This window comes from Anopheles maculipalpis, chromosome 3RL, assembly GCF_943734695.1.
Source record: "Anopheles maculipalpis chromosome 3RL, idAnoMacuDA_375_x, whole genome shotgun sequence".
Lineage (NCBI taxonomy): Eukaryota > Metazoa > Arthropoda > Insecta > Diptera > Culicidae > Anopheles > Anopheles maculipalpis.
The window spans coordinates 83,524,442-83,550,974 of NC_064872.1; the positions used below are offsets into that span (position 1 = coordinate 83,524,442).

The 26,533-nt window shown below is 42.5% G+C and overlaps 3 protein-coding genes across 3 annotated transcripts in view; 1 reads left to right on the forward strand and 2 right to left on the reverse strand.

Annotated features, from left to right (window-relative positions):
* Positions 1 to 12,754, reverse strand: part of LOC126561077 (39S ribosomal protein L9, mitochondrial) — a 95,271-nt gene extending 82,517 nt beyond the window's left edge. The window contains exon 1 of the mRNA XM_050217023.1: positions 12,744 to 12,754. The gene's annotated coding sequence lies outside the window, so the exon portion shown is untranslated. The remainder of the gene's footprint in view (positions 1 to 12,743) is intronic.
* Positions 1 to 26,533, forward strand: part of LOC126562538 (ribosome biogenesis regulatory protein homolog) — a 416,320-nt gene that overhangs the window by 175,444 nt on the left and 214,343 nt on the right. The window lies entirely within an intron of this gene.
* The window catches only part of LOC126561880 (ras-interacting protein RIP3-like), a 437,929-nt gene that overhangs the window by 156,380 nt on the left and 255,016 nt on the right, over positions 1 to 26,533 (reverse strand). The gene's annotated exons all lie outside the window — the stretch shown is intronic.

The following is a 26,533-nucleotide window of genomic DNA, read 5'->3' on the forward strand; positions in this document are numbered from 1 at the left end:
TCCCAATGTAAACCGAAAGACACCCTAGGTAATTCTGGATATTTTGTCTCCATCCGCCTCCACACACACATCGCCGACCATACCCCAAATGCACTCAATGACTTTTTTCGGGAGGTTCCTGTTTCCGTTTTGGTGCAATTTGATCGTAATTAAGATCATCGTTTCCTATCAGCTTGCCCGGATAGTCAACAAACACGTCATGGCGCCCTGACGCAAGCTCCTAATGCGAGTATAATGTGTCACGGCCAGTTCATGGCACCGCCATCCTTCTCTGCGTGTGTATGCATGTGAAAAAAATGCATGTAAAAAAATAACAACAACGGCAAACGCCCAACACAACAACACCAAGGTGGGCTCTATGCCAACAGGCGGCGTGACAATTTTGCTTACCTATTTTGCCAACTGCCGCAACAGTCGTCCCAGTTCCCAAGGGGTGTTTGTCTCGTTTGTGATGTTTTTTTTTTTGTTCTCTGCGCTCCCTGCGTTTAAATGGGCTTTGTACAGTATTTAGTATACAGTTTTCCACCTTCACCAAGAGCCATAAAACGCATCATCCACCGAAGACGATCCCCATATGGAAATGCATTATAACGCTTATTCATTTTCCCAAACGGTGTGTTGACCTATCGGAGGTTTTCGATACGGTTTGGAAGCGTTTCGATAAAGCCTGTTAGTCACCCCTGAACCTTTTAAAACCGGACGTCCGACGGTTCCCTCTTGTTGATGCGACAAAAACAACCTAACGATCCGAAGGTGTGACGCGTTCAGAAATCCGGGAATGTGCGTGATGCGCCGCTAGAGCCCGATGGGAAGGGTGATACAATTGATCGCGAATTGATCGGTTGCTATTGGTGGCGCTGGATTTGTAGGAGTCGTAGACTAGTTTATTTTGTTCCAAATAGAACCATTAAAAAGTGTTTACCTCGTGGTGGGTAGAAATGGAAAGCGACCGTGTGGAAGTGTCAGCTGCAGCCATTCGTTTCACGCTGTTTAGCCGTCCGTAGAAACTGTTTATTTTTAATTATTCACTCTCGATAGGTACACACACAAACACACATACCAATTTTATGCCAAATCTATTAACGTTCCAGATGGGTTAAACACGCAACAAATCGTTGCACAACACGATATCGAAGGTAAGGGAAGAGTGCTGGAAAAACATTTAAACAGAAAGTTTTAAGAGCAATTCTCCAAAGGGAAGGATTCAGTGGTTTGATGTTTTAGGGCAGCATTAAAATATGATTGATTAGAGCCCATCACATTGGAAAATAGCCAAAAAACCTGTTCTTTAGCTAGCCCCTTTCAGTACTGAAGAGCTATTTGATACGTTACATGGAGTTTTGGAAAGTTTTCAACAAAATGCTCACATCCAAAGGCTGCAAGTGTTGCACATTAATACACAGTAGGCTCCAATATCCTCGTTTTACCAACATTAGAACCATTTTTCGAAAATTCAATGGTTTCGTTCCATTGGTTTCCGGTATTGGATTCGTGGGATTAGAATTGCCTTAACGAGGTACAGCCCGGGAAGCCTTTTAACTTTGGTTCCCATTCTAAAATTCTATGATTCCGACCGGGAAGGGGCAAGTGCCGCCTCACTAAAGGAAAAGAGACAAACAGGGCGTGCGAGTCAATAATGAAGGTTGCTAGCGTGTGTGACACATGTTCGAAATATCATTTTGATAAGGAAATGATGACCCCAGGTGCCATCGAGTGTCCTAGGAGCAGACGGGTATCGGGCCAACCATTGAAGACAATGAGAATGTTATGTGATATTTTGGGATCGGATTGGGCCACAGGAAGCCAAGTAGAGTACGTTCGGAAGGAAAGAACAATAAGTGAAGAAACAGAGAGAAACAAAAAAAAAAAGAAAACGAAAGGAACTAATCCCTATCAGAGGGAGCAATCGGATGTGCTTGGAGGATACATTGCATGGTTGAGTGTTGGGTGTGCTGTTGCTTCAAGTGTAGGTTGATTTCCGGAACACGTCCCGAGCTGGAGCGTTTGTCATAATAAATGGTAACCCGCAGACCGGCGTTTCACCATGTGAGAAGCAGGTTGACAGGAAGGAAGCCGGATTTGAGAGCCGAACTTCCTCTAAGTACACGGTGAAGGTGTGCAGAGGACCACAAGTGCATTCTTCCGCCTATCTGCTTCTGAAACCCAGAATAGGAAGCACGTATAGACGGCACTTTACCGGATGGTATTAATTACCAAAATTCAAGTGTAATTTAATAAACTTACCCATTCAGTTCGTGATGCGGGATTCCTGATCTGATAGGATGGATATAGTGTGCGGGATGTGTATAAAAATTGGCAGGGAAGTGTTCCTACTTCCGGTTCGATAGTCGTATGTTGAGGTGGAAGCTTTTTTTGCGGGTATTTTGTAGTTGAACCCTTGTACTGATTAACATGTGTGGGGAGTTGTTAATTGTTTAATATGATATGATTTTTCCTGTTTGTTAATCAAGCAACAACTAATCAACCAAGCATCCAATCGATATTATGGGTGTGTTGTTTAAAAAATAAGAAATAGCAATAAGACCAGGGCTTTTTCGAGCGAATGAAAATGAAAGCTTCGAGACAATACTTGCTCACCAATAACGAACAGTAACACCACATAACCAGACTCGTGCCAAATGTAATCGATATTCACGTTTTTTATGCTTCTCCTGGACTTGTCCCCAAAACTTTGATGATGATCATGTGTCCAAACCATAGGAACCGCAAGGGTTCAAAGACGATCGATAGCATGTGTCCGGTCCTGTCGAAGTAGTTTCCGATTTCTATAAACATTCGTTAGGTTCCATTCATAAACCGAAGATAACCGTCTCAGACACTGGTCCAAAGAACGGAGAAGGTCCACCTTTGTTTCTACTCAACCATCCGACAAATGACAGCTTTAAAAAGGTTTCTTATGGTCTACTTTGTGTTTGCTACGGACGAAAAAAAGGGTTTCCATTGCGGGATTAAAATTGAACAAGTTGCTTGAGACTAGAATTTTGTGATTAACCAAATGCGTGCTATTCTAAACCTCCTTGCAAACATCCATACCATGACTTATCGAAATAGTGGTGACATATAGGGAGGTTTTCGCGTCAATGGCTTCGACAGCATCTATCAATTAACGGAATAGAAGAGTCAAAGTTTCTCAATTACTTGCCATCCGCATCCATCATTATTCGTCGTACCGCACCGGTTGGTTCATACCACTAAAATGGGACGCTTTTAGCGATCAATCGATCGATCGATTCGTGTCATTTTGGCTCGCGTTCCCCGCTACACTTCCGGCACTTTAACTATATCCCAGCAAAAAGGTTCGCATGCTGACTTTGAACCGATCAATCCAGTGAAATGTTTCTTTAGACTAGGGAACGAAGGGGGTGGCATCGGAAAAAACAGGGAAACTAACAGTAGAAGAAGCGAGGAAAATGTCGAAAAACTTTAAAATCGAATCAAATTTTATCGTACAAAGTATGCGACTAGAGCGTGTTCTCGGTGTTGCTCGAGAAACCGTTTTCCTCGTAGAGTAGTGTTAGAACACGGTTAGCTAAAAGCATGAAAATGTGAAGAAAAAAGCTGGAGAAAACTCTTAACATATTTTTCCTTGATCGCTGGCAGGATTGAGGAAGGGTCCAAGAGGAAATCCATAGTTACGGGCACAAAAAAATGACGAGCAAATCCGGCAACAGACTACGGCAACTTTGAATATAATTAATGACTAAACTCCATTACGCAGCTAAATCAGCTAGCCCGGCGATGGCTCGAACGAACTAAGACGCTCAATGATGTCGACGACGACAACCATGATGATGATGATGATGATGATGATGACGGCGCCAATCCGGAGAACTTCAACCTCCGTTTCCTTGTGCAAAAGTGGGCACTTAAGCCCCACATGAAGCTTCGTTGACTTGGTGGCAGCTAGCAAACAGGGAAGATGGTTTTCGTGTTGTGGTTAGTGACTTTCGGTAGAAACGTCTTGGAAAGTATTTTACAGTAGATACCGGCTTATATTGTTCCCTTGAATACAAGCTATAAGAGATTTAAGGGAAGGCATGCTAAACAATGAAATGTAAAGTTGTCGAAGTCAATGTATGGAAAAAAAGCGCAAGTAAACCTTATCGTGGCGAGAAAGTTGATCACATGCTGTAATTATTACCAAGCATCTTATGCTTCATCATAACCATATTCTTGCCGACACAGGTGGGAAGTGTGAAGTCTTACACCTTCTCTGCAAGCCAAAACAAGTGTCCTGCTTCAGAACCATAGTCTCATTTATAATAACAGCAATATCCTCACAGCCTACACGACCTAATTCCCATTGAAATGGTCGCACTCATGCTCCCAGGATGCTCAACCTGTCAACTTTAACCAGCAGTATGACAGCGGTTGGGGATGTTAGATTTATTTACGAAAAGCCACACGGCAACACAATAGAGCGCCTTTTAGCCTCCGAAATTCGTGTCCCCGCAGTAGTGGATGGCCAGGCCGGCTGGAAGTTACGTGTATAATTTTCAAATCATTCCACCTATTCGGACGGAGACAATGACGTGTGCAGGATTGTCGCGCGTGTTAGCAAGTATGGTTTTGGTTGTTAAGGCCGGGCTACATTGATCGTACTCCTGAGTGTAATTTTTGTGAACGCATACGCCATCTAGCGGCGGCGGGTCGAAGCTAGAGGCTGGTATAATTTATCTGTCAAAAAGCGTTTTGGGTCGAGGAGCCTATAATTTTGATCACAAACCAGTAAACAAACAGCTCGGTGAGTATGTTCGATATTTTGTCGTGTATGTTTTTTTGAAAATATGTGGTAATTTAACATACATATTGTATTTCTAGCCATGGAACAAGCAGGAAGCAGTGGACGCAATGAAAAAATAGTAAGTACAACTGTTTTTAACGAAAATTGTGTGTGTGTGTGTGTGAACTGTTGTCTGTGAATCGCCGGCTCGGCTCGGGGCCGCAATTGAGCTGAACATTTTATTGAAAAATGTAGTGTTTGTAGGTTTCACAAGTGCTTAAATAATTTGTTGTAGGGTTTGTCCATCTATTTCATCATTTAAACTACATTGCAGAGTGTGTGAAACTGGTTGTTCGTTTTGGTATTGTAGCGGTTTTTAGTATAGAGCGAGTTTTTTTATTCATGAGGAACGGCTTTGTCATATTGCTTGGTAGAACTTTTTTTTTTATAAAATTGTAAGCAAAATTTACCGGCCTATTTGTATACATTTAATATAAAAATAGCACGTGTTATTATTATCACTGTGGTTCCGGTGTGACGGCTAGCATGACCGAATTATCACGCGATTGTCGACCTTTCTGTTGTTTTAATTTAAATTAAAAAAGGGAAGTATTTAACTGAATTTTCTTTTTCATTCCAGGATCATGAAATGACGATTTGCCCCGCAGTACTCGGCGTCCTGACCTGTAGCAATTTATTGATTTTGATCAACATGTCAAACGGCATACAGACAGCCTGGTCGAAAATTGATGAGACACCAAGCATGAATAATTTTGGCACTTAAATTATACCCACATCTAGCTTGCGCTGGTCGCCGCCAGATGCGCTAGTGAATATAAAAATTACGCTTGCGAGTACGATCAATGTAGCCCGGCCTTTAGGGAAATTGTAAAACCACCGTTCCCAATCGGACAAAGAAAGTTGCAAGCTGTAACGCGTGACCTTTGAGGCGAGTTGGGTGAAAGACATTTGTCGATAGATGTTGATCGGATGGAAGGTTTTGGGTAAGGGATTAATGTGAAAGGAGGGATAGAATTGTGAGTTTGAGTGTGGATTAATTGACAGCAAGAGTTTTGCATTAAAATGTTGGACTTTGGCGTGCGTTTACTTAATGCATTTTCGGGGACTACACAGAAGAGAACACGAAAACACTTTTAAATTGCAAAAAAGAACACTCCCGATTAACGATCAGAGGGATGAATTTGATTAATTTTGAGCTATGTGTGAATTCGATCGTTTCTGAAACGTTTGTAGCTCGAACGGTCATTATTTTTAATTGATTAATTTTAAACAACAGTTCTTTTCCATTATTCAAATTTTAAAATTGGTTTACTTAGTTTTAAAGTCTACTAATTACTCTTTTTGTATAATTTCCATCTCCTTCAAAATAAACATTTACTTTCTGTCATACCTTTACTAAAATTCCTGTCTTTCATCAATAGATTCCAACAATAAGATTTATTACTCTATTCATTAACCCCTGGCACCACATCGTTCCGGAACACCGTAATACACAACGAACAAGGGTATATTATCGTGTCATCAATAATCTTTCCCGCGACGCTGAAGAGAGACTTGAGATGCCCGAGCGCAATGTGCCACCGCTGTCACATTAAAGTAAAACAAATTGACAAACTTAAAAGCCAAGAACCTGTCACCATTCCCCGTTTCCTTCAGGTACCACTGGGCCACTGGTGAACGTGAGAAGGCGAAAAGATTTTTATCCTTCAATTCCACGCGTCAAGGTGTGCAGAATGTGAGGATAATTAAAATTAATTATCAACGGTGCGGCAGAGACGCGTTCGAAGGAGACTTCCTGACTTCCTGCGGGTTTTTAGTACGCTGCTACGGTGCGACGATTGACTGGAGAAGGTGTTCGATTGTAAAGACACGGACCATGATGTGTCGTCCGCATCAGGACACAGTCCTTATCGGGTAGGGAGTGTGTTTAGCCTGTGAGAGAGCGAGGGCAGGCCCTCTACAGTTGACCATGGTGCACGTGTGATGTTTTGTTTTCTGTTTTGAAGTTAAGTATTGACACACGTGCCAGGGGAGGAGATCCCCTTGCTCTCGTTCACCCAACGAAAGTCCCATTCACGCGCTAATTATCCTTCCGTCCTCGTAAATGTCTAAGCGCGTGCTGTTGTGTATTGTGCCCGAGAAGGATATGCGTGGAAGGGAAGTGTTTTCTTTAGCACGCTCGTTTCTCAACCCCACGAGTTTTGTGTGTGTTTTTTTCTTCTTCTGGCATCATTAAGTCGGGCGTCTGATAGTAATGGAGATCATTTTTCATGCATGCACAAACCAAATCCTGTTGACTGTTGCAAAAGGAAAGGGACGGGAACGCACGCTCGAGCAGTGGTTTAAGGTTCATTTGTTGATCTGATTCGGTGTGTGCTTATCTTGAGGTTTTAGTTGCAGTGAACGCACGCATGTAGTGTGTGTAGGGGTTTGTGTATGATATATCAGTTTAATAGTAAAGGGTAGACCACGCGATCTTAATAGCTTTCAAACTAATGAAAGAAACCTTTACTTAATGTCTTTGAAGGTAATTTTAGAAATTAACAGTAAGACAATTATGCTACTAGCACAACAGACCAGAAGACGAAAAGTAGAAAAACATGAATATGAGGAATAAGAATAATAGAAATCGTTTTAAATATTAGTCCCACAAAATACAATATCCTAAGCTACCTTATATTCTTCCAAAAACATCAAACAACGACACTAAAATCAACAGTTACTGGGCATTTATTTCCAATTTGTTTATTTACTTCGCTCTAACTGTTTCTAACACCGGAAGTGAAAAAATGGCTAAACGAAATGCTCTGATGACGAACTAACTTCCGTAATTTCCCAGGCACACGTTCAAAAGGAAATCTTCACAATCCACCTATATGGATGCGGTTTTTTTAAAAGCGTTCGCTCCCACGCCCCTTCCATTCACGGAATCTGCATCGATGACGCAAGCATAATCGGATGGAACGAAATATGGCCATTAAACACACACCAACATGTGCCCGCCACAGAACGATGGGCGTAAGAACGTACCGAATTTTCCCCCATTTGCCCATTGATTGTTGTTTTTCCCGCAGTTTTTGCGCTGTGCTTCATCCAAGTATCTCACAGCAAATGAATGTGTGTGGATTTTTCGTACACGGAGTGTGAATTGTCACTCGCTCAACCCAACCATAGGCAGCAGAACAGGGTCGACCGTCCTATGGTACAGGGTCAAATCTAATGTACGGCAGTCGGGGTACGAGTTGTGGTGCAAGGCAGGGCACGGCCCGAGAGTGGCGGTCGCGTTTCGGTGAGCTAATTTGATTCCCACACTCGGCAGCACGCACTGTCACTTGCAATGACAATTTCAGTTCACTAATCAGTTAACATTAATCAGGACGAAGGCCGGTCTGGCGTTGAACCGTATCGGAGCATTGCAAATCGTATTCCCCGGGCGATAAAGCGTTTGGAAGTCGGCCGCAAAATAAGCCGTACCGTACATTTGCCAGCAGACAGGCAGACGGTGTTTGATGAGCTGGACAGATTTGACAGTATACTTCTTCCCCTTGATTACATGTTGTGTGTCTTGTTTTTTTGTCATTAAAGCACACATCCTGTTGCTAGCAGGATCGGTGGCAGGATCTGTCACGGGGAAGAAGATTGGTTTTGGGAAATGGCGTGTGTAATGAAGATAGCAGAAGGACATTACATACATTTTTAAACAGAAGGGTAATTTAAGATAAGCGCTTCTTATTGAAAGAGGTTTCTTACATTTCTTACTAAAGCAAAACAAGACGCAAAGTAATGAACAAAGAAAAAAAACCTAAATGAAAGGTATGCCTTGATTAGAATGATTATTTTAAGACTGGCTCGTACTTTCTTGTTTATTCATTAGTAACAATTAAAATATCTTTAATAATCAGCAAATATTTAAAGATGAAAACAAAAAAGTAAAATTAAAAATTCATGAAGAACAAATAATACAAGATTACTAAAACGAATAAAATGACTTAATAGTATGGATAGGTCCTTCAAAAGACCAAAAGATGAAAATGAAATGAACAAGAATAGCAAATATTTGTTGATGATCAGATGTTAAACATCTTAAATTTAGCAAAGAATAGTTTATTTCAACTAGTGTTTTCCTTCTGTCAGCATCAGATTGACTTGATTATTAATGTTTTATCTTGCTCCTGCTCAAAAACTGTATCAAATTTCAGAAAATCCTCGACAAAACATGCCTTCAAATATGTACGGATTTTTGCTTTTGCTACATTTGCTAAATTAAACCATCGACCGAATAGAAAAAAATACAAACGACACATTGCACCACAAATAAAAATACACGACGGCAGGTGAAGCAACTCGAATCGAGACATCATGCAACAAATGCATCCCGCACAATGTAATCAATGTAATAGGATACACCGCCCGATACACGGGTAGTAGTCCTCTACCGAGTTGCGGGTATACCGGTTGCGGGAACTGATTGCCGGAAATCCGTCGCTCCTTCGTCGATATTTCTGCCGACCTGGGTTCTTTTCCGCTTTAGTCTCGTTTGCTTGCATATTGCTCCACCTGCCCCACTGGAACCACTGTTGCCTCGGAGGTTGAAGGCCTTCAGTCTGGTGGGTGGTTTTTTTCCGGCACATCTTTTGCCATTCCACTCGCTTCATCTGCGCAGGGGGTTGGGGGGGAGGGGGTGGATTCCCAATCCGATATCCGGCAATAGCTCCAGTCTGTTCCCGCCGATTCACCGTCGGCAGACAATCTTTTACTGAGCGTATCGTCGTCAGCTGCGGGCATGATGTTGCCCATTCGGAGCACAACATACGAAAAAAATGATATAAAGCTGCCAAGCTGGCAGAGGAAGAGGAATAGGGTGAGCGATCCACAAAAAAAAAATGAAGTCGTACACATTCTTGGCACAAGGAATTGAACTCTCGCTTCCGCATTCGTGTCCGTGGACGTGGGAGACAAAAATGCAAGCATGCATCGCGCACATTGCACATTGCGAATAATGATATTATCGATATATTGGTTTTAATTTCTTATCCTTCCACGGTGATGCTTCTTGTTTTCATTTTTTTTTTTCATCGGCTTCATGCTAGCAACCACACCCGCACATGCAAGGTTCGATTGTCTCCTTTTTTCTACCTTCTTTCGTTGAAGGAAGATTCCTTATTCCTTTTGCGTTCTGCTTTCACCCGGTGCATTCGCTGCGTTCTCTCAGCACAGGATAATCGTGACGGTGGTCTGCGTTGCTGGTTCCGTCGGATTGCTGATTGATTGGCATTCATAATAGAGTATTGTAATTGGATTTTTTCGTTCACTGTTCGTCTGGAGTGACTGTGGCCAAAAGGTTTCGCTTCCGTTTTGCGACTGGTAGCTGAGGCGGCGACGAAGAAACGCATTCTTTCCTGCTTGAGCGAAGATGGTAGGGATGCAAAATCTTTAATGCGATCATCATCATCATCACCACCACTACGACCATGATCGTCAGCAGGTGGTTGGATTTTTGTGCACATTGGTGGTCGGTAGGGCTTTGTGTGCAGTTGGAAGGTCTTTCGAGTTACCTTGGCCCATATTTTTCGAACAGATGGCAGTGATTCGAACAGATCGATTGGCAGTTTGTGGGTTGCTGAGATATTAAGGATTAGTTTATATGCAATCGTTATTGTTTTAAGATTTGTTTCCGTGCATTCCTGTTAACCGCTCTTGATTAAATATATCTTAATTGCTTTTTCATTTACTGGATTTCTTTTTTATTGAATAAATACTTATTTTTTTTGAAATTGTTTATCTTAAATTTTCTAATACTTATGACTTTCATTTATTTATCGTGAATAAAAATTTTTTCTTTAATAATCGTTATTATATATTTTGCTAATTAATTTTTATTGTTCTTTATTTACTAAAAATCTTCTCAATTCTTTTACAAGGCTCCCATATTATTGCACGTAGTGTTATATGAATATTTCTTATTTATTACATAAAATAATTAAAAGCCCATTTCAATGTTACAAACATCCTTTTGTTTTTCCTTCCTGGTGCATCCAATAGCTCTTCATTACTAAAACGCATTGCAAATCGAACCAAATGCAGCATGCGACTTCATACCGTTCGTGAAGCCACTGCTTTCTTCATCGTTATCCTCGAGGGAGGGGGGGGGGGGTTGGAATTTACTCCCATACTCCAACAGACCGCGTGGACAGATAAACGAGATTAATGATGTCGAGTCGAGCAGAAGTTTTGCATTAAAATAATTTATAGTGGTCGGCTCGCTCGCCCAGCGTCCTCCAGGATGTTGATGTTGTTGCTGCACGCAGTTGATTTTTAAGTTCCTAGTGTTTGGAGTCTTTTCCCCAGCTCGAGACTCGACGGAGAGATCCGGCAATAGTAGAAGCAAGTGCAAATAAATACATCTGGGAGAGCGAAAATAAAAGAACCCTGAACCATGCCCCAAAACGGATGGGAAATGAAAATTAACGAGCATGATACTTGCCTTGCCATGGGAGCGTCTCTGGTCCCAGGGTAAATAACTCATTGACTTTCGGTGCGCTGACTGAATGGGTGTTGAATTTATGACGATCATTTCGGGAGTTTCAATGGGAATGGGAAAAATGGAGAGGTTTAGTGCAGAAGTTGAAAGGTTTTAAGGAGAGTTTTCTGCAATAACACGTTTGTTTTGCTACTTTCGTTTCTCGTCTGATTCGTTTATCGATCAATAGGAAAGAAACTGAAGCATAATTTAAGCGTAAAACGAACAAAAAAATTATATGAATAATATCGATGTTGAAGTCTTATAGAAATATCGTTCCAATGTTTAGTATAAATCTCAAAATTATATTTTTTAATCCCTTCCAAGCACAATTCCTTCATCATATGCAGAGTAGCTAGCAATGTTTCATAGAAAAAATAAATCAACCAGTTGCATACTTTCAGGAGCAGACACATTTCGAAGGGGGAAAGCGTCATCGAATCGGTAAAACAAAACGCCCTTTTTTTTGCAATCCCTCCGTATTTAAGCAACGTCATCTGCGAGTTCAGATGATGATGATGATGAGAATGATGAACTGCGTCAATCGATTGTAAATACGAGCCCTTGAACCATTCTCCTCCGTGTGCGAGAAGAGAAGCGAAAGAATAGAGGAAAAATAAAATGACAAGGGAAAAGTGTATATGTGTATATACTCTCGCTGTGGTCGGGTGCAGCATGCGGATCAAGTTGCACCCGTTGCATTTCGTTTCAAGCCCTTTTCGAGCGTTGCTACTTTCTCCTCGTTCCGATGGCGCATGTTTGTGTGCGTACGTGTTCTTGTTTAGGTTTTCCCGTTGTCTGCATCGAAACCCGGTGTGCCATATGGGTAGGAAACGGAACTATAGACAAAAAAAAACATAACGGAAGCTTAGACTAGCTTGGAAACAGAGCGAGGGACCGGGCAGGCCCATTAGCATGTGCTGTATGTTATTGAACACCTTGTTTTTTTCTTTCTTTCTCTCTCTCTCTCTCTCTCTCTCTCTCTCTCTCTTCACTCTCTTACGAGTCCATTTCGTTGCATCATTTGCAATTGTTTCGAAGGAGAAAAGCTGCTAGACATGGGCCAACAAGGAAAGGATGCAGTTGAGACACATAATTTATTTTTCGCCTGATGGTTCCATGGATGGATTGTGTGTGATGATGCACGTGATAAGGAAGCGCGTCGAGACGGAGCATAATCCCAAAGAATGATGTAAGAAAAGTAAATAAATGGGAATAGATCGGAAGGATCACGAGATCAAGCGGCAAGAAAACAAGGCCAGGTGGATTGTGGCACGTGTCGCTTTGATTGACAGCATGCGAAATGTCTTACACGAAACAGATTTGGTTGTAAAAAATTGATTGGGCAATTTTTCTTTATTTATTATATGTATAAAGGGTGTTTGAGCGTCAGTTTTATTTAAATTACAATCCATTTGCGTTTTTAAGTGGTGTATAAATTGTAGTTTATTAACCAAATTTATGGTGTTTTTTTGACAGTCTAAACTCGTTATATTGGGTCTTCACACAGCAGTATCGGGGTTCAAAACGCATCCAAATCGTTCCTCCTAAGTACGATCTGACTATCCAACTACGTAGTATACCAATAAATCGAATAAGTCATTCGAAGGCCGGCATGATCTCGTAGATCGTACAAGCCAAGAAGAAGGAGACTTCCATTTTAACATGTTCTGCTGTTATCATATTTCAACTACATACGACAGTGTTGCATCAACAGATTCACTAATACGCTAATACGCAGAACACTTACACATACACACATACACACAGACACACACACACACACACACACACACACACACACACACACACACACACACACACATAATGGCACACGTGGCAAAGGATTCCTGAATTTGAAAGTGGCCAAAAACACCAATCACCCGACGCAGGTCCCGTGGGGTTGATACGTGTGTGATGATGAATGCACGGTTGGGAATTTGTCCGAAATGGTTAGGGAGTTTGTTTGGGTTTTCAGCACACACACGCACATACACGCACACATACATATGCAACAGAGCGCATATTCGTAGGCATCTCATCGAACATTCGCCTGTTTTTCCCTGTTTTTAACCCCTTTATTAGTCCATGCTGTGGACGCAATAATTTTTGTATATATGGGCAACAGGAAACGTTCCGAGCGTAGACTGCCTGGACGTGTGGGTCTCGTTCGCAAGGTGATAAATAATTTTTAATAATGGGGAGGAAAATTTGTCAGTAAGATGCTTTGCACCATTTATTTGCAGCCGGCCTTGGTAGGATGGTTTGGGTGAGGGAAGTTATTGTTGGGAAGTAGGGATTGGCAGTATAGCTTTTGAATAAACATTGGTAGGAAGCACTATGGTGCTTGGATGAAAAGGATGAATGGCTTTCGAAGCGGTTACGAAAGCAAACTATCGAGTGCTGATAGTTTTGTATTTTATGTGTTCATTGTTGTCAATATCGAACATATTATTCCCTACCTTTACTGGAACAGGTCTGCTCCAATACGTTTTTGGTTCATTTTTCTACGTTTTTGGGAAATCTGATTGTAATCCATCCCATCCACCTGCACTGCTAACAGCTCACACGTGATTGACATTGGCGTCTAAAGAGGAGCGTGACTCTGCAAAGCAACATGCATGCTTTCGCAATTTAGAATCACATCTTCTTTTCTTTCTGGCCCTCGGCAGCGTAAGGGAGGCAGCGTCAAAAAATCAACCATATCCATCCATCGATGCGCAAAACGGTCCTAGTATCAGAACTCCATTCCTATCAAGAAGGCAACTAACGCCTTGCTTGACTCAAAATTCAGCACTACTAAATCATCGAGCACTTTCACCAATCCAGGCCTCTAAGGAGCAATAGAAAACGGAATTGAAAATGGTTCCAAAACAATGCCAGTAGCTTCCACCAAAAACAAATGGGACTCTTCTCGTCTGTTACGAATGAGACGTTCGTCTGTCATTCGCTTTGGGAGTCATCAGTTCCCTTGCGTTTGCGTGTGTGTTCGGATGCGTGTTCACTCACCGGAATGCGTGTGTGTGTGTCTGCTGGCCAGACTTACCTCACGGGCTAACTGACGGACGGATGGACTAGCTGATGGGTTGGTAAATCAAAAAGCGAAAAAAGTGCTCCCACAGGAATTACGCACTACGGAACGGATGTACGAGCGTTCTGTAGAGTGTCGTTCTGTCGACCACGGGAGACCACGGGTGTCGTCTCAGGACATTGCTCGTGCTCATCCCCCATCCAAGATGGATCCATTCCACCGCACTGTCTAAGCTGGCCCGAGCCCGACCAACGGAGCACTTGCATGTGACAGAAGAAAAGCTAGATCCACTCACTCGAACACTGTTGATCGAATCGTCTTCACGACTCGTCCAAGGGTTTGGGGTTGTAGGGGGACAAGGACTGCTGTCGGCAGTCCCTTATCGGTTTTATTTACTGCCAATATGTTGACTGACGTATCGATTTCGGCAGCGAAGTGAATCATCCACAATTGTACCGGTGGTGCGCCGAGTGGCGGGGAGAAACGTTTGCAGAGGCTGGGAGCCGACATTTACGTTGCTTGGGTGGCGTTGGGAACAAAAAGGACTTGCAGTGCCGCCGAAAGTCTAGACCCATTCGCACTCACACGGCAAAAAGGGATTTAGAGCGTGAAGTTCGTCGAAATAGGGTGAGTGACTTTCGACTTTTTCCAATTGTTAGTTTAGCTCTACGGTTCGAGCATGGTATGAATGTATTCAGCAGAGAAAAATAATTTAGAACAGAAGTGATTTTCTTGGAACAAAAAGTTTAAGAAAGAACATCTGTTTAGTAATAAAAAAAATATTAAAATGCTTTTTAATATCGTATTTTTATAAAACTATTTTTATTGATAAAGTAGAAACATACTGTTAAAAAATAAAGACCGAAACATAACTCAACATCAACCAAGTTGATGGAAAATTTTCATTCTATTTTAAGTGTATTCTCTCCCTAGAACGAACCAACTGTCTTCCCACGAGGATGACGATCGTAGGGCTTTAATTGTGTTTGATCCTTTCAAACAAGCCCACTTCGAGGACCATCATCATCGTGTCGATGAACTTGATACCTTTCCGACGGTGTTTTATTATAGGGAACATTTCCTGACCGTAGAACCATTTGACGAGAGCTCCTGTTGCGGTATTCCCGAGAGATCAATTGGTAGAAGTACAATTTTAATCTTGTTGCACACAAAAGTCCGGAAAACCATCCGGATTGCTCAAACATCGACGGTAAAACAAGCGGCTTTCCTTATGTCTTACGATAGTATGTGGAATGTTGTGTTGCAAGCATGGTGTCTTTAGACAGCAAAGCGTTGAGCAATTTAAGGACGAAAAATTCAACGAGAGGATTAGACTTTTTCCTTCATTTTTGCAGAAAGATACTAAGCGACGTATGTTTAAAATTCGATTTTTTGACATGACATTATGACATTTTTATAAAAGGAAAAAATGCTCCTACATTTAAGCATTAAATTCTTAACACGTGGTATTATTATAATTGCTTAAAATATTTTTACAAAACCTTTGTGGAACCGCTCATTCCGCTTCTTCTACTAATTAAGGTCCCTTTAAAACTAACGTTTACATTCATTTCACGCTTAACCTTCCAAAGATAAGAGCATTACCTTAGATAAGAGGAGTCAGAAAAAAAAACAGTGACACAAACTACCACAACCCGGCCCCTATCCCGGGCCCCGATGGCACACTTGACGATGATGACGGACGGAGGAACGCTGCACAATAAAAACTAATTTATTCACCACGGGCATTCCAGTTTATCCGATGCGAGTCGAGTGCTTTGTCGGGGGTGAAAAGCATGGTTTTGGGTAATTTCTGGTTTTATGCATCCTGATTGTTCTTTGCAGCCGGGGAAAAATCTTGAGAAAAAAAAAGCACGCAAAACAATTGAAAGTAGGAAACACAAAATCATGCATTAGCTCCGTGGAGGATATTTTTCCAAGCATTTGCCTGCATCCGCCCTCAGTGTGCGCCGAGGTTGGTCCCGCGCTGAGGTGTACTAGTTTGTGTGTGTGTGTGTGTGTATATTTTTTATTGCATTTAAATTTCCACTCACCCGAGAGCGTGTGCGCCTCACTCGGAGCAGAAGCCGTAATTTTTAATTCAACAACAAACGTTGATTACGCTAAATGAACTCGCGTAAAACTGGTACGTGTGGGCCTGCTAGGCGCTTGCTGAGAGTTAGGTTTTTTTTCTCCTTTGAGCCCAATCCTCATGGACTTCAAGTGCCCCGTTTCGAGAGTGTGTGTGTGGCGTTGAATTGTTTCCTGGTTTTCCGGGGGATTTTTTTTTCAGCTTCCTTCTGTCGACTTTGGGTTTTGCTGTTGGGCTTTCCCTATCAACCCTCAACTTGCTCCAAAATAATGAAACTGATAATTCTAATACTCATTACCAGTGCGGCAAATGCGAGCGCGATAAGGATAAATGGGAAGCGGGTGTGGTGTTAAAAAATGGGCCTGCTCACGCGTTGCCTTCTTGCGTTTTTGTTTGGGTGCGTCCTTGCCAGGGGTCGCTTGCCACGTAGGTCGTTGCCGCACGGGACCCGCTCGACACGGGACAGTGGCCAACGCGACGCAACGTACGAATGTCGCGGCCCTAATTATGGTGTATAAAACACATGGCGCGGGAATACAATTAACTTTTCCGTTTTTCACCCTCCCAGAGTGGTGAATTACTGCATCGTGCGCCTAGTGATCCTGGAGTCCGGGAGTCTATTGTGAATGGGTACCTGGTACCTCCGGAAGTGTTTGCGAGTACGAGCGTGAGTGTGTGTGTGTGTGTGTGTGTGTGTGTGTGTGTGTGTGTGTGTAAGTAAGGCAATTGTTTTTCGTGTTTTTCCTAGTGATAGCATATTTTGTTTAATTTCCTTTCATCCCCTATTTGTGGGCTGCCCGTTGTTTTATTGCCATCTCGTTCGCACCTTGTCGATCTTTCGCTACACCGGTACGGCCTGACACGCGCGCGCCCTCTCGAAGGAGTGGTGGCTAGCAACCAGAAGCAACAATAGCTGGCGGTTTCATTTGATCGGTCAAGGTGAACGACACGGGTCTGCCGCATAGGGAGGGAGTTGCTGCAGCAATGGCAGCAGCGACACTTACCAAACCTTAGATCCTTAGACGCGTGGACATTTATGGATTGCTTTTAAGGCCGTTCCACGCGGTACAAATCCGGAAGCAACCCGATCCGGTGTTAAGGGGGGGGTCTTGTGCGCTGCAATCGGTGTGCGGTATTAATATTTAATGAGCAACGATTTCTGTGTGTTTTTGCATAATGAATAAATAAACAAATGTTTGCTTGGTTGCATGGTGGCGCTGATTAGGCTTTTGGGTGGCTGTGAAGGAGTCAAGTTAAAACAATTCACCATTTTTTGGGTGAATAACTCAAACGGCGTATAATGTTTTATTTTGTTAAAGGCTGTCCCGGGCGTACGAGATCATACTGTGTGATTTACCAGCATTTAAAGCATGGTATTTATATGGCTTATGTTAAGCTGACTGGTTTATGGTAAGAACGAAGAAAATAAATCAGCAAACAAAAACGTCTAGCGGAAGGAAAAAAGAGAATAACAAAAGCCAATACACCTTTTTTTAAATATGCAATGATGATGATTATAGAATGATTTGGCTTTAGTACCTTAAAATTAAAATTTTAAATAAGTTTCCAGTACAAAAACATTTCCCTCAAAAACCCTAAAATCTATGGCATTTGTCCTTACTCTGCTGCAATAAAATTACTCCGTGTTAGAAGGAACTTGAGCTAGAATCAGGGCAAACTATTGCCCTGTACAAAATGTAGAGTTTTTGTAAAGTTTGGAGCGAGTGCTGACAAGTATATTTTGTTGTAGAAATGGGCGGAAGAAAACTTACTTCATTTGCAGTGCAGCCCTAACGAATTTATTTAGCGTCCATCAACAAGAGGGGGTTTCAAACTGTATGATTTCGTTCAAAGTTCAACGTGAGGTCCACGTTTGATAGCTTTGTTGCTATGCAAGACCGATGAATTTACTTTGTAGGAGAGTATGTGGTTTTGTTGGGAATAAGTTAAAATTCAAGAATTATTTAAAAGGCAGAAGCTTTAAAGTATTACAAAACAATGTTCCCATAAGAACAATAAAGCAGCTCCATCGGCAACAAGTTGTGTGAGCTAAGGTAACTAAAACATTTCTAACAAGTTTTTTCAGGGGCGCAGGAGCTGCATAACCCCTTTAAAAATGAAGTCAAAAGTTGTTGGTCAAATAATATTTCCCATGCTGTGTTTAACCACCAATCAGCCGATAATAAGCACCTATCACCATATAATGTGCGTTAGCGTGTGGTTATTTTTAGGTTACGGTGCAACATGCCACTCCAATTGATCCGTTTTCTCACAACCGCACTCTATTGCTTTCCAATGATCGCAGTTGTACATTCACTTCCTAAGACATCCGGCGCTCGCGCTATGCTCCAATACAGCAAAGGATCCCGTTGGGTTTTTTTTATGTCCTGGCCCGTTCCGGTGTCATTTTCGCTGTCATCAGGTTTCCATTTGTTTTCCATACGTAGGGTGCATTATTGGAACTTCTCCCGCTTGTTACCGGTGCAATGTGATGCCATTAGACCATCTGGCAAATCATATGGCGATTATGATGCGTCAGGCGGCACAGCAACGGTAAAGAAAGGTGGTCCAGCAAGCAGCAGCAACAGCGGTGCAATAGGATCTCAAATTAATAAGAAGGAACAAAATGCATCGATCGTCGTGCGCGGTTGCATAGTTTTTGACCGTGAAATTGACCGTATCATTTATGCGCACGCACCGAGACTGCAATTGCGGCGAAAAGAGGAATTGAGGGAAAAAAAATGCTTGCCCCAGTATAGACACATTGTGGCATAAAATTGATAGTTTGCCGACATTCGATAATTGCGGTGTGTTATTGCTTCTGTCATGCAGCATGGGAAGGTTAGTGTTTTGTCGTGTGCGTTATGTCCTTTTCACGGTTGGCAAGAATGTTAGGCTGACAGGATCTCATTGAGGTTGTACGGATTGCTATCGAATTGATGGAGAGGAAAGCTAATTGTAGTGTTTTCGATTTTCAAGGAATCCAATAAATGTCTAACGACGGTTATATGTTGTCAATATGTAATTAGTATTGTTAGACAGCCGGTAGATGTGGAAAATTGTTATGAGGAAAGAAGTTATTTTTCTCGACCAGGCCAATACGATATGAAATATTGGTAATTTATCCCTGTTGATGATAAGAAGCATTCACAAAATTGAAAGCAATCCCAAAATTTAACCGTAAAGATTCTAAAACTACGTACAAACGTATTAAGCATGACCACTGGAGTTGGAGTTCAATGATCTTTTACTCCCGTTTCGTTAATTTATGCGGCAAACCCTACGGCTACATCCAGATGTGGACTGGACCATCGCACACACAAAGCCACACCATGTCGCAAGGGATGGCACTAACGCAGCAAACGCACAAGGATGAGAAACGGAACTCCGAAGGGATGCGAAACAACATGCGAGAACCAAAATATTTGAATGACGCAAAGAATGGTACGAAATGAAACGGAACGGGCACAACAACAACAGACAGACATTCGGTACGGTACGGTCGGCAAAGGACATTACGGTGCATTTGAGCCGCAATCGAGCAAAAGATGCAACCAGATGCAACAGTCAAAAGGGGCTAGGGCAAGGGCCCAAACCTACGTTGCTACTGCGCTCCTACTGGGTTCGCTTCCTAGTTTGAACCGTTTTCCGGACAGGCATGTTATTATACACATCTCGGAATGGCTTTCGCCACGGGTCAGGTCAAGAGCAGCTACCGAAACCGTACGATCGATGAAAGCTGAGCCTCCAAACGGTGCACAATCGCGATAATTTTTACGCGAAGGATCGCTCTCAGCCGGCATCTTCCTCGGCCGGCTGTTGAGGACAACTGTCGTGGGGTGTGTGTGTGTGTGTCACGTCGTTAGAGCTGGTTTTTGTGAAGATGTGAAGATTTAACCGAGCAGTGGTGTCAGATCGGATTACGCATAACTGTTCCCGTTCCTTTGCTTTGCAGTATGGTATCGATGGATGATCTTGAGTTTGCGAAGAAGGGCATGCAGCACACGTCGGGAGCAGATGCAAATGTGTCGAAGAGAAAACAGAGAGGGGAATGATGGGTTCAGCTCTTCTAAAATTTTGTGTCATGACGCAACTATGATTTAAAGTTCAAATTTGTTTGAAAGTGGCTCGCTGTGTTATATGATTTGCTTTTTTGGCTCTAAATGATTCGATTAGATCAATCAATCTTTGAAGGAACACGAATTCATTTAGAAATAAATAAAAATTCTCTATAAAACGCGATCAAAATTGGCACGCTCCTCAACCCATGTCAACACTTCCAGTTCGTGGAAGAAAAAAGCAATCTTGAACACGATGTGTTCCTTTTTTCCCGGTCCCATGAATGTGTCCATAAAAGAGAACAAACCGTTGTGCAAGGTAACAGGCACATGTTTCGCAGTTTCGGTTGAACTGTACCACCCTTCCCTTATGCAATCAGCTGGTGAGAGAGCATCGTTAGTTTGAAACAAGCTAATCGTACCAAAAGAACCGGTTTCGGGCACGTTGCTCTCCTCGTTATTAATGAAAATCTATTAGGATGTGTAATTATGTAAATATGCCGACTGAAGTAACGCACCGTTGGCGACCCTTTTTTCTTTTGTGGCCGTTTTGCTTCCTGCTTTGTACCGGCACGTTCGAGATTTTAATGTTCTGTTTGTCCTAACGCACGATACCGCTAGCTAACGGCAAGCAGAGCACATCCTTATTGACACTCTCTGGCAGCTTTCGGTCGAAGTTAGGCAGTTTTCTTTCCACCGTCCCTCGGATGATGCCATATGGAAATATTGATCTTCATTATTCGATCTCTTCCCGGTCTGGCTTCGGTTTTGTGAACCAGCTGGCGAAGAAGGCTGGCGTTCGTTTCATACTTGTGTCATTGAGCGAGATGAGCTCGTGCGTTATTGTGACCCGATACAAGCGAGCCGCTGGTAGACGTTGCGTTGCGCTTGCTCAGAATGAATAATGTGATCAATTAAGTTATTACACTGATTGGAATCCGGTTCTTCGCATCTTAACCAGGATGTTGCACTAGGAGGGTTATGATTAGTGTGTGGGGGCCGCACAACTCGGGGAAGTGTGATTTATTTAAGTGCGTAGTTTTAGCAAACCTTCCTCTGGTTAGGCCACAGTAATTGATTGTGATGTATCAATCAGGAAACGTAAGTAGCTGCACAGTGCACAGTGCAACTGAAGTCAGACTGTAGGAATGCATTTTTAATACATTTCCTCATTAGCATTGAATGGGAGACGCGTGTTTGCTTGCTTTGAAGGCTTGTACCGGTGCATTTTTAATGTGACAGCTTCGGTTCACAAGACAACTGTTTTAGGATCCTCCAGTTGAGTATGAGGGACTAGCTTTCGTTTTTAAAAGTTCAATTAGATTGTTTATGAGCAGACTTGCACAACGATTTTTCACACAATTTTATCAACCTTTTCTCATTACCCTTTATCTAGCTGACATACATCTTTCGATAGTGTTACTGCTCTCTCTATAAAATTGTTAACCAGATTGCCATGGTGTACTGGCCCCTATCGCCGTCCTTCAACTTCACGTACGATGTCAAAAATCGTTAAAATATTCTCCCAAACTCGGCAACCAAGCACCATCGCCGCTCGTTGTTTTGGGTTGTTGCTCGTAGTTTTAAAAACCCCGTACAGTGGACGTCCCTCACTGGTGTCCGAATTCGATTAGGGTTGGTTTTTAGGAGAGCTAAACGAACCACCAGGCCAGAGATAATTCTTCAGCACCAGAAACTGCAGTAAAGATTGAGACGTCTGCAAGCAAATGTAGCGATGCAGCTTTACATAAATGCTGTGCTGTGTGTCGTGTGTTTCAGCACGACCAGACGCAGCCTGGACGTATTGCCCGTCCGTTGTGGGTTTTAGTGTTGGAAAAGTAATTCAACACATGGCTGAATTTTTATGAGCTTCAACCGTAAGGACGTAAAGAGTATCATGAGGGCGAACCAAAAAAAAAATGCTTGGAAAAAGGACGAAACCACAGACAAGCTGGAAAATGGATTGGGCGCTATATAAATTTTGTTTTTTTTTTTCTGCTACTGGTCAGTCGACCGGTCCCCGACTTGTTTGGTTATTCGTGCGTGCGTGGCTGCGTGCGAACCGACCAGTGTCCGTGTCCGTTGCCAGCGGACGTGTAAATGAAGTCCTTCGTGCAATTGGCACTGGTCGCCCGGGTAACGATAACGCGCTCGGTGATAAACAAGCGCCCGAACGATGATAACCGTCCGGGTTTTTCTGGTTTCCCTTTTTGGTAAGTGGCATAGGAAGCGATTGGAGCGAGAGCAACGAGGGAGGTTTTTAGCTTATTTTTTTCTCTCCCAACAAGGGAATGCACGCATCATTGCACTGTACTGTTTTTAGTATCATGAAGCTGGCCTGGTAAAAGGGGGTTGCATAGCTTGGGCAGGCGTATTGAAAATTGACGAAAAAACCGAGGGAAGCAGCAACTACGAGACTGTGGAATGGAGGAGGAAATCGAATGCAAAGTGGCCACTGGTCGGTTGGAACAGGGCGAGGGGAATTACATATACCTTTTTATGACAGGTTAATGTACGCCGAACATGGGGATGTAAGGTGGACAGATTTAAGCATGGTCCGGGCATTGAAATGGGTAACTCTTTGTATGTCTAGGCGTGCGATCAATTGGGTTCGAGTAGTGGACAAGACACGACAGGGAGAGAGAGCGATAGGGAATGGTTTTAATAGGATTTTGGAAAATGTGACTTAAATAGACAATATTTCACCGCGATAATTCACTCGGATTGAGGTGTGGGAATTGAGTTTGTTTTATTTTCTTGTGTGTGGAATGGATGGCTGGTGGTCATTGAATCAATGGTAATTTTATACCGAGTGCGAATGTTGTGGTGTTGCTTTTGCAATTTAATGGCTAAGAGCTTCATTTAGCCCTGAGAAAAATTTAAGCACTAGGTTGTCTGGTATCATTCTTATGACATGTTCAGGCTATAATACCCTGGCGAGTTTAATTAATTGCACGATTGCGTGGAAGCACAACACCTCTTTATTGTTACGGGCGTTTCATTGTCTTCTACATAGTTTTCTCTTGAACTTGGCTAAAAGTAAGAATTTGTTAGTGAAATGTAGCTTTCATACCTTAAAGACGTAAATGACCCACTAGGATTATTAAAGGATGCTAAATAATTCCAAACAACAGAAACTAACAAAACAAAAACTTTTCGCAAGCTATGAAGGGGTTGATGTTCAAAAAAAAAAGTTTAAATAAGGGGTTGTATTTTGGGTTCCACAAAATAACATAAAATATTTAACGCAGTGATTCACTTAAACTCTATTCTTCTATCCAGCTAAATCCATCTCAGGTAATTCATATATACTGCTCTGTATCCTACAGGGCGTAGGAAAAGAATGTACAAAGAATTTCCCAAACAAGCTTCCTAACAAGTGGTCAATGTAAGTGTCCGGACCCAAGTGTGATAAATTAAAAATCTGCCAAACGCAAATCAAAACCGCACTGTCACACGTATGAGCCGAAACCAGGCTCCGTAAACTTAGAGCGGTTGCAACCCAAGTGTTGAGCGTTCTTTTTCCCATTTACGACCGTGGCGCAAAACTTTTCCCCCCCGCAAGGCCTGTGCATCGGAAACGGAAGTACTTTACGCTGTCACCTTCGACTGTCGTCCTTGCGAACTTCAGACACTTCCTGTTACCGTGCGATTTCCCATGTCCATCTTGCACACATCCAAGCAGCGAGATGATAATATATGATATTTCTTCTACTCGTGCTGCGCGACATCGTGCTCAAATGTGTTAAATATTGTTACATCAGCTTACATCCATTGTTGGGTTGGTTTGGGTCGGCATGTGGTGTGGCAAAGGAAAAAGGGGAAGGACTCGTGAGAGCCAGCTTCCCCCGCCCTGTGCTTTTTCTTTCGCAAGGTAAACGAATCCCGGCGCAACAAGGACACTAAGCACAAACCGAGTGTAATATCGGTGATTAATGATTCTGCACAATTCGGTGCTCTTTGGCACAGGAAAGTGGCCTTTTCTGCCGAGATCTTACCCGTTGTGGCTGTTACTTGCAGCATTGTGTCTTTCGCTGTCGCTACATACGATGCCACGGTGGGTTGCCATGGGTTTGCCGGTTTTGGAGGAACTTGTGAAGCATCCAGTTATGATGCTGCAGTGGATTGTGTTTATTAAAAATTATACATGATTAATAGTGTCGTCTCGTGTGCGGAGGAAGTTCTTCGTACACGCAGCACGAAGCATCCATCCATCCATTCGCTGTACAGTGACGAGATGGAGATGCTCTCAACTAAATACCTCCCACCGGTGGGAGTGTCCCACCGGAGTAGTGATGGGCGATGGGCGACGAGATGGATAAGGAAATGTACATTTTTTTTTCGTTCATCACAATATTACTGTGGTAAATTGTATGCCACTGATTACGGCAGCTTCTAAGCGAAGGGTTCGGCTGCCATTATAATCGCGGTAGTAATAAAATTCACGTATGCTACCATTTTTTTCTTTGCGATCCACGTCTCCGCAAAAGAGTGATACGATATTTTGAAAAGCACTTCCGAATGTGTCACGCAGTGAAGATTTCTTTGCAGAAATGGCCAGCAAAAGGAGGAGTAGCAGACGACGACGCCGGCGACGACAACGACGAATGTGTCGAGAGAGATCTTGCCCCAGCCCAGCCCAGCCCTGCCGATGTGAAAGTAATGGATCTCGATCGGACGTGTAAGAGCTTTGGGTGTGGTGTGGTGGTTATTTTTTTTTTAAATGTTGCTGAGAGCTCATGTTTGTGGTTTTGGTTCCGGGGCGAATGTCTAGCTGTGAGGTTATTTGGCCGGATTTGATTGATGTCTCTGGTCTCCGCGGTGGGTTCAAGTGATGTGTTGCACAGAACCCTTTTTGGTTGGATGATTCGTACGCGAAGATGCTTTGCGATCGAAGAGTTCAAGCAGTGGGATAAGATTTTTGAAGGGGACGAATCATCTATAAAAATGTCAACGAGCACTGGTAATGGTACAACAATTGAGTGGGAAACAGACGGGAAGGAAACGTGGTAGAGGAAACTCATTTCAGTTTGAAATGTTTGTTTACAGCATGTAGAAGATGGTTTCTGGCAAGCGTATCAAACATTTATGCGGCCAATTTGTACGTGTGTTTGATAAAAATCCACAAGAAACCAAACATTCCTAAGAAAATTTGGAATAATTTTTAACATATGTGACCTCATCAACAATCATACAAATGTGAATTCATAAAAATAAGAAAAATGTTATAATAAATTTTGAAAATTTGTCAACTGTTCACAGGAAAAATTATAACTAAAAAACAGCCTCCATCTTAATATAGATCGCAACGTTAGATCATAGAATCAGTAGTTAGTAAAAGAGATGAAAGTTCAAAGTAAATGCTTGATTTTCATTTAAGGTTTCCATTGAACCTGTTCTATAGGAAATAGTCTAAAGCAAGCTAAAACATATCACAAGGCAAGTGTATCACTTAATGAAAGGAAAACTCACACCTACTTCCATCCACATACGATACATACGTTAAGATGCCTTGGTCCCGCTAAAGGCTAAAGGTGGCGAGGCAGGGCACAAATTTATGCTAATGTAACCAATTGCGTCTGAATGCGTAATTTAATCTGGCGCGCGGTGTGTATTTATAAAAAGAAAAAAACCAGAACAGCACGCGAGGCTAAAGGTTAGTGGCAAAATACGGCCAGGATCAAATCATCCAATCACCCAGCCACGGTCCCAGTCGTCGGGAAATAGTGTGCGGGAACGACGCTGTCAAAGTGGCATATTTGAAAATGGTGTTTCCATTCGGTGTTGTATCGTACGCAGAAGGGTAAGATGGGTGGTGTTGATTTCCGCGCAGAATAAAGTTGACAAAGGGCAGGGGAAAAACAGATAGGGAATACAGGGAATGGGAAGATGGGGTATGGAAAGTGGAGGGTGTAGAAACAGATGGTGTACAGGTGAAAACAAATAGGGTTTAAACTGGACCGTCCGTGATGCATGAATATTTTTGCATATGTAGTGCTGGGTCGTTACCACGCTGGTGTAGTTGTTGATCTCCCTGTTGATATGTGAAGTGTCTATTATTGTTTAA